The sequence below is a fragment of the Pseudorca crassidens genome, chromosome 2 (genome assembly GCF_039906515.1).
Source record: "Pseudorca crassidens isolate mPseCra1 chromosome 2, mPseCra1.hap1, whole genome shotgun sequence".
Classification (NCBI taxonomy): Eukaryota; Metazoa; Chordata; class Mammalia; order Artiodactyla; family Delphinidae; genus Pseudorca; species Pseudorca crassidens.
The window spans coordinates 186,326,763-186,340,465 of NC_090297.1; the positions used below are offsets into that span (position 1 = coordinate 186,326,763).

The following is a 13,703-nucleotide window of genomic DNA, read 5'->3' on the forward strand; positions in this document are numbered from 1 at the left end:
TTGGGGTGGCTGTGTCTTTTCGATTTTAATTTCCCTAATCTATAGGACCATAAGTGGAAGAGCCCTAGGCTCTGTTGCTTTGTTTTTTAGATGTTTCAGGAAACACCATACACTTCTCCCGAGTGTCTGTTGGCAATTTACATCCCGCCCATCAGCATAACAAGGCTCCCAGTTCTCCATGGCCTGTCCTGCCTTTCTGGATTTTACACTTTTTTCAGATGGCCCTTTTGACTGGGGGGAAGTGAGACTTCATTGTAGTGCAGATTTCCTTTGCAAGTTTGCTTGGTTGGCCAAAAAGGGCGTATGCGTTTTTTCCTGAATATATTCAGGAAAAAACGCATACGCCCTTTTTGGCCAAGTGCATCATGGTGGACGTTCTGCCTCTTTTCCTATGCTTTCAATGCAATTCCAGTCTACCTCCTGAAATCGGTTTCCTGCAATTCTGCCCCGCTTTCAAGTCCTCTTGGCAGCCTTACTTCAGTATATTTTTGGACGATAGCTGTCATTTATAACTCTGCAGGTTTGTGAATTACAGTGCCCCTGAGCTCCTTTCTTCAACTCGCTTTCTTGTGACCTGGCCGCAACACCGCAGGATGGCTTCAGGCCCTAATCTTGTTCCGGCACGGCACGCTGAGCCTTTGGTTAATTCCTCTTCCTGGTGGGAAATGAGAGTTAAATTTGCCCGTCCAGACACCTCCAGCTAGTCTCTCATTGGTTCTCGCTATTTCTGTTCATCTTCCGCAGAAATTGCAAACTGGGCCAAACAGGAGGTTAAAGGGACTGACTCTCAAAGTCGGGAGAGTGTTAGTAAAGCGTCTGGAATGTTGCACCCGAATACCAGCGTACGAAAACTGATACATATTTGAACACGTCTCCCGATCACATGGTTGATCATACTCTAGGTTCCACATGCATGTTTTAGCTGAAGGAAGAATACCTTAAACCTGGGTAGTTGAAACCCGTAGAATGGGTACCATGCAATATGACTTCAGAGGGTCTTCATTTGCTCACCGAACCTCTCCAATCCTATCAGTGCTGCGTTTATGCCCCTGTACACACGCTTGATTCTCTTTCGGAGACATAGCAATCCATAGGTTTTAAGATACTTACTAGTCAGGTACATTCTTAGGCGTTTAATATGGGGTGTTGAGTCCATTTCGTTGAGCAAGGAGTAGCTCTTGTCTATTCCATATTTGGCTTAAGGAACTTTATCTGTGCTCATTTCAATCTCTGGTTTTATGCAGCACCCCAACTCACCTTTACTCTTAAGCAAGCATAAGTTGGTTTTCTAAATTTGAGACCCTGTTCTGTTCTGTAATTCAGTTCCTGTGTAGCCAAGTTTACATTCCGTGTATTACTGATATCTTATGATGTTTCTTTTTCTGTGTGACTTATTTCAGTTAGAATCATCATACCTGAATCCACTCATTGTGCTGCTAAGGGCCTGATGACATAGATTTCATTGCTGAGTGATATTGCTTTGTAAGTAAATACCACAACTTCTTTATCCATTTTTCACTTTCTGCGATGTTGAACTTGTACTGTAAACGAGGTTCTTGTAAACAGAGGCATCCCAAACTTTGGGGTGGCTGTGTCTTTTTGATTTTAATTTCCCTAAGCTATAGGACCATAAGTGGAAGTGCCCTAGGCTCTGTTGCTTTGTTTTTTAGATGTTTCAGGAAACACCATACACTTCTCCCAAGTGTCTGTTGGCAATTTCCATCCCGCCCATCAGCATAACAAGGCTCCCAGTTCTCCATGGCCTGTCCTGCCTTTCTGGATTTTACACTTTTTTCAGATGGCCCTTTTGACCGGGGGGAAGTGAGACTTCATTGTAGTGCAGATTTCCTTTGCAAGCTTGCTTGGTTGGCCAAAAAGGGCGTATGCGTCTTTTCCTGAATATATTCAGGAAAAAACGCATACGCCCTTTTTGGCCAAGTGCATCATTGTGGACGTTCTGCCTCTTTTCCTATGCTTTCAATGCAATTCCAGTCTACCTCCTGAAATCGGTTTCCTGCAATTCTGCCCCGCTTTCAAGTCCTCTTGGCAGCCTTACTTCAGTATATTTTTGGACGATAGCTGTCATTTATAAGTCTGCAGGTTTGTGAATTACAGTGGCCCTGAGCTCCTTTCTTCAACTCGCTTTCTTTTGAGCTGGCCGCAACACCGCAGGATGGCTTCAGGCCCTAATCTGGTTCCAGCACGGCACGCTGAGCCTTTGGTTAATTCCTCTTCCTGGTGGGAAATGAGAGTTAAATTTGCCCGTCCAGACACCTCCAGCTAGTCTCTCATTGGTTCTCGCTATTCCTGTTCATCTTCCGCAGAAATTGCAAACTGGGCCAAACAGGAGGTTAAAGGCGCTGACTCTCCAAGTGGGGAGAGTGTTAGTAAAGCGTCTGGAATGTTGCACCCGAGTACCAGGGGAGGAAAACTGAGACATATTTGAACACGTCTCCCGATCATATGGTTGATCATACTCTAGGTTCCACATGCATGTTTTAGCTGAAGGAAGAATACCTTAAACCTGGGTAATTGAAACCCGTGGAATGGGTACCATGCAATATGACTTCAAAGGGTCTTCATTTGCTCACCGAACCTCTCCAATCCTATCACTGCTGTGTTTATGCCCCTGTACACACGCTTGATTCTCTTTCAGAGACATAGCAATCCATAGGTTTTAAGATACTTACTAGTCAGGTACATTCTTAGGCGTTGAATATGCGGTGTTGAGTCCATTTCGTTGAGCAAGGAGTAGCTCTTGTCTATTCCATATTTGGCTTAAGGAACTTTATCTGTGCTCATTTCAATCTCTGGTTTTATGCAGCACCCCAACTCACCTTTACCCTTAAGCAAGCATAAGTTGGTTTTCTAAATTTGAGACCCTGTTCTGTTCTGTAATTCAGTTCCTGTGTAGCCAAGTTTACATTCCGTGTATTACTGATATCTTATGATGTTTCTTTTTCTGTGTGACTTATTTCAGTTAGAATCATCATACCTGAATCCACTCATTGTGCTGCTAAGTGCCTGATGACATAGATTTCATTGCTGAGTGATATTGCTTTGTAAGTAAATACCACAACTTCTTTATCCATTTTTCACTTTCTGCGATGTTGAACTTGTACTGTAAACGAGGTTCTTGTAAACAGAGGCGTCCCAAACTTTGGGGTGGCTGTGTCTTTTTGATTTTAATTTCCCTAAGCTATAGGACCATAAGTGGAAGTGCCCTAGGCTCTGTTGCTTTGTTTTTTAGATGTTTCAGGAAACACCATACACTTCTCCCGAGTGTCTGTTGGCAATTTACATCCCGCCCATCAGCATAACAAGGCTCCCAGTTCTCCATGGCCTGTCCTGCCTTTCTGGATTTTACACTTTTTTCAGATGGCCCTTTTGACCGGGGGGAAGTGAGACTTCATTGTAGTGCAGATTTCCTTTGCAAGCTTGCTTGGTTGGCCAAAAAGGGCGTATGCGTTTTTTCCTGAATATATTCAGGAAAAAACGCATACGCCCTTTTTGGCCAAGTGCATCATTGTGGACGTTCTGCCTCTTTTCCTATGCTTTCAATGCAATTCCAGTCTACCTCCTGAAATCGGTTTCCTGCAATTCTGCCCCGCTTTCAAGTCCTCTTGGCAGCCTTACTTCAGTATATTTTTGGACGATAGCTGTCATTTATAACTCTGCAGGTTTGTGAATTACAGTGCCCCTGAGCTCCTTTCTTCAACTCGCTTTCTTTTGAGCTGGCCGCAACACCGCAGGATGGCTTCAGGCCCTAATCTGGTTCCGGAACGGCACGCTGAGCCTTTGGTTATTTCCTCTTCCTGGTGGGAAATGAGAGTTAAATTTGCCCGTCCAGACACCTCCAGCTAGTCTCTCATTGGTTCTCCCTATTCCTGTTCATCTTCCGCAGAAATTGCAAACTGGGCCAAACAGGAGGTTAAAGGCGCTGACTCTCCAAGTGGGGAGAGTGTTAGTAAAGCGTCTGGAATGTTGCACCCGAGTACCAGGGGAGGAAAACTGAGACATATTTGAACACGTCTCCCGGTCACACGGTTGATCATACTCTGGGTTCCACATGCATGTTTTAGCTGAAGGAAGAATACCTTAAACCTGGAGAGTTGAGACCCGTGGAATGGGTACCATGCAATATGACTTCAAAGGGTCTTCATTTGCTCACCGAACCTCTCCAATCCTATCACTGCTGCGTTTATGCCCCTGTACAGATGCTTGATTCTCTTTTGGAGACATAGCAATCCATAGGTTTTAAGATACTTACTAGTCAGGTACATTCTTAGGCGTTTAATATGGGGTGTTGAGTCCATTTCGTTGAGCAAGGAGTAGCTCTTGTCTATTCCATATTTGGCTTAAGGAACTTTATCTGTGCTCATTTCAATCTCTGGTTTTATGCAGCACCCCAACTCACCTTTCCCCTTAAGCAAGCATAAGTTGGTTTTCTAAATTTGAGACCCTGTTCTGTTTTGGAATTCAGTTCCTGTGTAGCCAAGTTTACATTCCGTGTATTAGTGATATCTTATGATGTTTCTTTTTCTGTGTGACTTATTTCAGTTAGAATCATCGTACCTGAATCCACTCATTATGCTGCTACGGGCCTGATGACATAGATTTCATTGCTGAGTGATACTGCATTGTACGTAAGTACCACAAGTTCTTTATCCATTTTTCACTTTCTGTGATATTGAACTTGTACGGTAAATGAGGTTCTTGTAACCAGTGGCGTCCCAAACTTTGGGGTGGCTGTGTCTTTTCGATTTTAATTTCCCTAATCTATAGGACCATAAGTGGAAGAGCCCTAGGCTCTGTTGCTTTGTTTTTTAGATGTTTCAGGAAACACCATACACTTCTCCCGAGTGTCTGTTGGCAATTTACATCCCGCCCATCAGCATAACAAGGCTCCCAGTTCTCCATGGCCTGTCCTGCCTTTCTGGATTTTACACTTTTTTCAGATGGCCCTTTTGACCGGGGGGAAGTGAGACTTCATTGTAGTGCAGATTTCCTTTGCAAGCTTGCTTGGTTGGCCAAAAAGTGCGTATGCGTTTTTTCCCAGGAAAAAACGCATACGCACTTTTTGGCCAAGTGCATCATTGTGGACGTTCTGCCTCTTTTCCTATGCTTTCAATGCAATTCCAGTCTACCTCCTGAAATCGGTTTACTGCAATTCTGCCCCGCTTTCAAGTCCTCTTGGCAGCCTTACTTCAGTATATTTTTGGATGAATGCTGTCATTTATAACTCTGCAGGTTTGTGAATTAGAGTGTCCGTGAGCTCCTTTCTTCAACTCGATTTCTTGTGAGCTGGCCGCAACACCGCAGGATTGCTTCAGGCCCTAATCTGGTTCCGGCACAGCACGCTGAGCCTTTGGTTAATTCCTCTTCCTGGTGGGAAATGGGAGTTAAATTTGCCCGTCCAGACACCTCCAGCTAGTCTCTCATTGGTTCTCCCTATTCCTGTTCATCTTCCGCAGAAATTGCAAACTGGGCCAAACAGGAGGTTAAAGGCACTGACTCTCCAAGTCGGGAGAGTGTTAGTAAAGCGTCTGGAATGTTGCACCCGAGTACCAGGGGACAAAAACTGAGACATATTTGAACACGTCTCCCGATCACACGGTTGATCATACTCTGGGTTCCACATGCATGTTTTAGCTGAAGGAAGAATCCCTGAAACCTGGAGAGTTGAGACCCGTGGAATGGGTACCATGCAATATGACTTCAAAGGGTCTTCATTTGCTCACCGAACATGTACAATCCTATCACTGCTGCGGTTATGCCCCTGAACACATGCTTGATTCTCTTTCGGAGACATAGCAATCCATAGGTTTTAAGATACTTACTAGTCAGGTACATTCTTAGGCGTTTAATATGGGGTGTTGAGTCCATTTCGTTGAGCAAGGAGTAGCTCTTGTCTATTCCATATTTGGCTTAAGGAACTTTATCTGTGCTCATTTCAATCTCTGGTTTTATGCAGCACCCCAACTCACCTTTCCCCTTAAGCAAGCATAAGTTGGTTTTCTAAATTTGAGACCCTGTTCTGTTTTGTAATACAGTTCCTGTGTAGCCAAGTTTATATTCCGTGTATTAGTGATATCTTATGATGTTTCTTTTTCTGTGTGACTTATTTCAGTTAGAATCATCGTACCTGAATCCACTCATTATGCTGCTACGGGCCTGATGACATAGATTTCATTGCTGAGTGATATTGCATTGTACGTAAGTACCACAACTTCTTTATCCATTTTTCACTTTCTGCGATATTGAACTTGTACCGTAAACAAGGTTCTTGTAAACAGAGCCGTCCCAAACTTTGGGGTGGCTCTGTCTTTTTGATTTTAATTTCCCTAAGCTATAGGACCATAAGTGGAAGTGCCGTAGGCTCTGTTGCTTTGTGTTTTAGATGTTTCAGGAAACACCATACACTTCTCCCGAGTGGCTGTTGACAATTTACATCCCGCCCATCAGCATAACAAGGCTCCCAGTTCTCCATGGCCTGTCCTGCCTTTCTGGATTTTACACTTTTTTCAGATGGCCCTTTTGACCGGGGGGAAGTGAGACTTCATTGTAGTGCAGATTTCCTTTGCAAGCTTGCTTGGTTGGCCAAAAAGGGCGTATGCGTATTTTCCTGAATATATTCAGGAAAAATCGCATACGCCCTTTTTGGCCAAGTACATCATTGTGGACGTTCTGCCTCTTTTCCTATGCTTTCAATGCAATTCCAGTCTACCTCCTGAAATCGGTTTCCTGCAATTCTGCCCCGCTTTCAAGTCCTCTTGGCATCCTTACTTCAGTATATTTTTCGACGATAGCTGTCATTTATAAGTCTGCAGGTTTGTGAATTACAGTGCCCCTGAGCTCCTTTCTTCAACTCGCTTTCTTGTGAGCTGGTCGCAACACCGCAGGATTGCTTCAGGCCCTAATCTGGTTCCGGCACGGCACGCTGAGCCTTTGGTTAATTCCTCTTCCTGGTGGGAAATGAGAGTTAAATTTGCCCGTCCAGACACCTCCAGCTAGTCTCTCATTGGTTCTCCCTATTCCTGTTCATCTTCCACAGAAATTGCAAACTGGGCCAAACAGGAGGTTAAATGCACTGACTCTCCAAGTCGGGAGAGTGTTAGTAAAGCGTCTGAAATGTTGCACCCGAGTACCAGGGGACGAAAACTGAGACATATTTGAACACGTCTCCCGATCACACGGTGGATCATACTCTGGGTTCCACATGCATGTTTTAGCTGAAGGAAGAATCCCTGAAACCTGGAGAGTTGAGACCCGTGAAATGGGTACCATGCAATGTGACTTCAAAGGGTCTTCATTTGCTCACCGAACCTCTCCAATCCTATCACTGCTGCATTTATGACCCTGTACACACGCTTGATTCTCTTTTGGAGACATAGCAATCCATAGGTTTTAAGATACTTACTAGTCAGGTACATTCTTAGGCGTTTAATATGGGGTGTTGAGTCCATTTCGTTGAGCAAGGAGTAGCTCTTGTCTATTCCATATTTGGCTTAAGGAACTTTATCTGTGCTCATTTCGATCTCTGGTTTTATGCAGCACCCCAACTCACCTTTACCCTTAAGCAAGCATAAGTTGGTTTTCTGAATTTGAGACCCTGTTCTGTTCTGTAATTCAGTTCCTGTGTAGCCAAGTTTACATTCCGTGTATTACTAATATCTTATGATGGTTCTTTTTCTGTGTGACTTATTTCAGTTTGAATCATCATACCTGAATCCACTCATTGTGCTGCTAAGGGCCTGATGACATAGATTTCATTGCTGAGTGATATTGCTTTGTAAGTAAATACCACAACTTCTTTATCCATTTTTCACTTTCTGCGATGTTGAACTTGTACTGTAAACGAGGTTCTTGTAAACAGAGGCATCCCAAACTTTGGGGTGGCTGTGTCTTTTTGATTTTAATTTCCCTAAGCTATAGGACCATAAGTGGAAGTGCCCTAGGCTCTGTTGCTTTGTTTTTTAGATGTTTCAGGAAACACCATACACTTCTCCCGAGTGTCTGTTGGCAATTTACATCCCGCCCATCAGCATAACAAGGCTCCCAGTTCTCCATGGCCTGTCCTGCCTTTCTGGATTTTACACTTTTTTCAGATGGCCCTTTTGACCGGGGGGAAGTGAGACTTCATTGTAGTGCAGATTTCCTTTGCAAGCTTGCTTGGTTGGCCAAAAAGTGCGTATGCGTTTTTTCCCAGGAAAAAACGCATACGCACTTTTTGGCCAAGTGCATCATTGTGGACGTTCTGCCTCTTTTCCTATGCTTTCAATGCAATTCCAGTCTACCTCCTGAAATCGGTTTACTGCAATTCTGCCCCGCTTTCAAGTCCTCTTGGCAGCCTTACTTCAGTATATTTTTGGATGAATGCTGTCATTTATAACTCTGCAGGTTTGTGAATTAGAGTGTCCGTGAGCTCCTTTCTTCAACTCGATTTCTTGTGAGCTGGCCGCAACACCGCAGGATTGCTTCAGGCCCTAATCTGGTTCCGGCACAGCACGCTGAGCCTTTGGTTAATTCCTCTTCCTGGTGGGAAATGGGAGTTAAATTTGCCCGTCCAGACACCTCCAGCTAGTCTCTCATTGGTTCTCCCTATTCCTGTTCATCTTCCGCAGAAATTGCAAACTGGGCCAAACAGGAGGTTAAAGGCACTGACTCTCCAAGTCGGGAGAGTGTTAGTAAAGCGTCTGGAATGTTGCACCCGAGTACCAGGGGACAAAAACTGAGACATATTTGAACACGTCTCCCGATCACACGGTTGATCATACTCTGGGTTCCACATGCATGTTTTAGCTGAAGGAAGAATCCCTGAAACCTGGAGAGTTGAGACCCGTGGAATGGGTACCATGCAATATGACTTCAAAGGGTCTTCATTTGCTCACCGAACATGTACAATCCTATCACTGCTGCGGTTATGCCCCTGAACACATGCTTGATTCTCTTTCGGAGACATAGCAATCCATAGGTTTTAAGATACTTACTAGTCAGGTACATTCTTAGGCGTTTAATATGGGGTGTTGAGTCCATTTCGTTGAGCAAGGAGTAGCTCTTGTCTATTCCATATTTGGCTTAAGGAACTTTATCTGTGCTCATTTCAATCTCTGGTTTTATGCAGCACCCCAACTCACCTTTCCCCTTAAGCAAGCATAAGTTGGTTTTCTAAATTTGAGACCCTGTTCTGTTTTGTAATACAGTTCCTGTGTAGCCAAGTTTATATTCCGTGTATTAGTGATATCTTATGATGTTTCTTTTTCTGTGTGACTTATTTCAGTTAGAATCATCGTACCTGAATCCACTCATTATGCTGCTACGGGCCTGATGACATAGATTTCATTGCTGAGTGATATTGCATTGTACGTAAGTACCACAACTTCTTTATCCATTTTTCACTTTCTGCGATATTGAACTTGTACCGTAAACAAGGTTCTTGTAAACAGAGCCGTCCCAAACTTTGGGGTGGCTCTGTCTTTTTGATTTTAATTTCCCTAAGCTATAGGACCATAAGTGGAAGTGCCGTAGGCTCTGTTGCTTTGTGTTTTAGATGTTTCAGGAAACACCATACACTTCTCCCGAGTGGCTGTTGACAATTTACATCCCGCCCATCAGCATAACAAGGCTCCCAGTTCTCCATGGCCTGTCCTGCCTTTCTGGATTTTACACTTTTTTCAGATGGCCCTTTTGACCGGGGGGAAGTGAGACTTCATTGTAGTGCAGATTTCCTTTGCAAGCTTGCTTGGTTGGCCAAAAAGGGCGTATGCGTATTTTCCTGAATATATTCAGGAAAAATCGCATACGCCCTTTTTGGCCAAGTACATCATTGTGGACGTTCTGCCTCTTTTCCTATGCTTTCAATGCAATTCCAGTCTACCTCCTGAAATCGGTTTCCTGCAATTCTGCCCCGCTTTCAAGTCCTCTTGGCATCCTTACTTCAGTATATTTTTCGACGATAGCTGTCATTTATAAGTCTGCAGGTTTGTGAATTACAGTGCCCCTGAGCTCCTTTCTTCAACTCGCTTTCTTGTGAGCTGGTCGCAACACCGCAGGATTGCTTCAGGCCCTAATCTGGTTCCGGCACGGCACGCTGAGCCTTTGGTTAATTCCTCTTCCTGGTGGGAAATGAGAGTTAAATTTGCCCGTCCAGACACCTCCAGCTAGTCTCTCATTGGTTCTCCCTATTCCTGTTCATCTTCCACAGAAATTGCAAACTGGGCCAAACAGGAGGTTAAATGCACTGACTCTCCAAGTCGGGAGAGTGTTAGTAAAGCGTCTGAAATGTTGCACCCGAGTACCAGGGGACGAAAACTGAGACATATTTGAACACGTCTCCCGATCACACGGTGGATCATACTCTGGGTTCCACATGCATGTTTTAGCTGAAGGAAGAATCCCTGAAACCTGGAGAGTTGAGACCCGTGAAATGGGTACCATGCAATGTGACTTCAAAGGGTCTTCATTTGCTCACCGAACCTCTCCAATCCTATCACTGCTGCATTTATGACCCTGTACACACGCTTGATTCTCTTTTGGAGACATAGCAATCCATAGGTTTTAAGATACTTACTAGTCAGGTACATTCTTAGGCGTTTAATATGGGGTGTTGAGTCCATTTCATTGAGCAAGGAGTAGCTCTTGTCTATTCCATATTTGGCTTAAGGAACTTTATCTGTGCTCATTTCGATCTCTGGTTTTATGCAGCACCCCAACTCACCTTTACCCTTAAGCAAGCATAAGTTGGTTTTCTGAATTTGAGACCCTGTTCTGTTCTGTAATTCAGTTCCTGTGTAGCCAAGTTTACATTCCGTGTATTACTAATATCTTATGATGGTTCTTTTTCTGTGTGACTTATTTCAGTTTGAATCATCATACCTGAATCCACTCATTGTGCTGCTAAGGGCCTGATGACATAGATTTCATTGCTGAGTGATATTGCTTTGTAAGTAAATACCACAACTTCTTTATCCATTTTTCACTTTCTGCGATGTTGAACTTGTACTGTAAACGAGGTTCTTGTAAACAGAGGCATCCCAAACTTTGGGGTGGCTGTGTCTTTTTGATTTTAATTTCCCTAAGCTATAGGACCATAAGTGGAAGTGCCCTAGGCTCTGTTGCTTTGTTTTTTAGATGTTTCAGGAAACACCATACACTTCTCCCGAGTGTCTGTTGGCAATTTACATCCCGCCCATCAGCATAACAAGGCTCCCAGTTCTCCATGGCCTGTCCTGCCTTTCTGGATTTTACACTTTTTTCAGATGGCCCTTTTGACCGGGGGGAAGTGAGACTTCATTGTAGTGCAGATTTCCTTTGCAAGCTTGCTTGGTTGGCCAAAAAGTGCGTATGCGTTTTTTCCCAGGAAAAAACGCATACGCACTTTTTGGCCAAGTGCATCATTGTGGACGTTCTGCCTCTTTTCCTATGCTTTCAATGCAATTCCAGTCTACCTCCTGAAATCGGTTTACTGCAATTCTGCCCCGCTTTCAAGTCCTCTTGGCAGCCTTACTTCAGTATATTTTTGGATGAATGCTGTCATTTATAACTCTGCAGGTTTGTGAATTAGAGTGTCCGTGAGCTCCTTTCTTCAACTCGATTTCTTGTGAGCTGGCCGCAACACCGCAGGATTGCTTCAGGCCCTAATCTGGTTCCGGCACAGCACGCTGAGCCTTTGGTTAATTCCTCTTCCTGGTGGGAAATGGGAGTTAAATTTGCCCGTCCAGACACCTCCAGCTAGTCTCTCATTGGTTCTCCCTATTCCTGTTCATCTTCCGCAGAAATTGCAAACTGGGCCAAACAGGAGGTTAAAGGCACTGACTCTCCAAGTCGGGAGAGTGTTAGTAAAGCGTCTGGAATGTTGCACCCGAGTACCAGGGGACAAAAACTGAGACATATTTGAACACGTCTCCCGATCACACGGTTGATCATACTCTGGGTTCCACATGCATGTTTTAGCTGAAGGAAGAATCCCTGAAACCTGGAGAGTTGAGACCCGTGGAATGGGTACCATGCAATATGACTTCAAAGGGTCTTCATTTGCTCACCGAACATGTACAATCCTATCACTGCTGCGGTTATGCCCCTGAACACATGCTTGATTCTCTTTCGGAGACATAGCAATCCATAGGTTTTAAGATACTTACTAGTCAGGTACATTCTTAGGCGTTTAATATGGGGTGTTGAGTCCATTTCGTTGAGCAAGGAGTAGCTCTTGTCTATTCCATATTTGGCTTAAGGAACTTTATCTGTGCTCATTTCAATCTCTGGTTTTATGCAGCACCCCAACTCACCTTTCCCCTTAAGCAAGCATAAGTTGGTTTTCTAAATTTGAGACCCTGTTCTGTTTTGTAATACAGTTCCTGTGTAGCCAAGTTTATATTCCGTGTATTAGTGATATCTTATGATGTTTCTTTTTCTGTGTGACTTATTTCTTAGAATCATCGTACCTGAATCCACTCATTATGCTGCTACGGGCCTGATGACATAGATTTCATTGCTGAGTGATATTGCATTGTACGTAAGTACCACAACTTCTTTATCCATTTTTCACTTTCTGCGATATTGAACTTGTACCGTAAACAAGGTTCTTGTAAACAGAGCCGTCCCAAACTTTGGGGTGGCTCTGTCTTTTTGATTTTAATTTCCCTAAGCTATAGGACCATAAGTGGAAGTGCCGTAGGCTCTGTTGCTTTGTGTTTTAGATGTTTCAGGAAACACCATAAACTTCTCCCGAGTGGCTGTTGACAATTTACATCCCGCCCATCAGCATAACAAGGCTCCCAGTTCTCCATGGCCTGTCCTGCCTTTCTGGATTTTACACTTTTTTCAGATGGCCCTTTTGACCGGGGGGAAGTGAGACTTCATTGTAGTGCAGATTTCCTTTGCAAGCTTGCTTGGTTGGCCAAAAAGGGCGTATGCGTATTTTCCTGAATATATTCAGGAAAAATCGCATACGCCCTTTTTGGCCAAGTACATCATTGTGGACGTTCTGCCTCTTTTCCTATGCTTTCAATGCAATTCCAGTCTAATTCCTGAAATCGGTTTCCTGCAATTCTGCCCCGCTTTCAAGTCCTCTTGGCATCCTTACTTCAGTATATTTTTCGACGATAGCTGTCATTTATAAGTCTGCAGGTTTGTGAATTACAGTGCCCCTGAGCTCCTTTCTTCAACTCGCTTTCTTGTGAGCTGGTCGCAACACCGCAGGATTGCTTCAGGCCCTAATCTGGTTCCGGCACGGCACGCTGAGCCTTTGGTTAATTCCTCTTCCTGGTGGGAAATGAGAGTTAAATTTGCCCGTCCAGACACCTCCAGCTAGTCTCTCATTGGTTCTCCCTATTCCTGTTCATCTTCCACAGAAATTGCAAACTGGGCCAAACAGGAGGTTAAATGCACTGACTCTCCAAGTCGGGAGAGTGTTAGTAAAGCGTCTGAAATGTTGCACCCGAGTACCAGGGGACGAAAACTGAGACATATTTGAACACGTCTCCCGATCACACGGTGGATCATACTCTGGGTTCCACATGCATGTTTTAGCTGAAGGAAGAATCCCTGAAACCTGGAGAGTTGAGACCCGTGAAATGGGTACCATGCAATGTGACTTCAAAGGGTCTTCATTTGCTCACCGAACCTCTCCAATCCTATCACTGCTGCATTTATGACCCTGTACACACGCTTGATTCTCTTTTGGAGACATAGCAATCCATAGG

The 13,703-nt window shown here is 44.1% G+C and overlaps 1 long non-coding RNA gene across 1 annotated transcript in view; it reads left to right on the forward strand.

The window, feature by feature from the left end:
- Positions 1-2,596: 2,596 nt before the first annotated feature.
- LOC137212312 (uncharacterized) overlaps positions 2,597-13,703 on the forward strand; it is a 120,475-nt gene continuing 109,368 nt past the window's right edge. Inside the window, exon 1 of the long non-coding RNA XR_010937444.1 lies at positions 2,597-2,697. This is a non-coding gene — a long non-coding RNA (uncharacterized lncRNA). The remainder of the gene's footprint in view (positions 2,698-13,703) is intronic.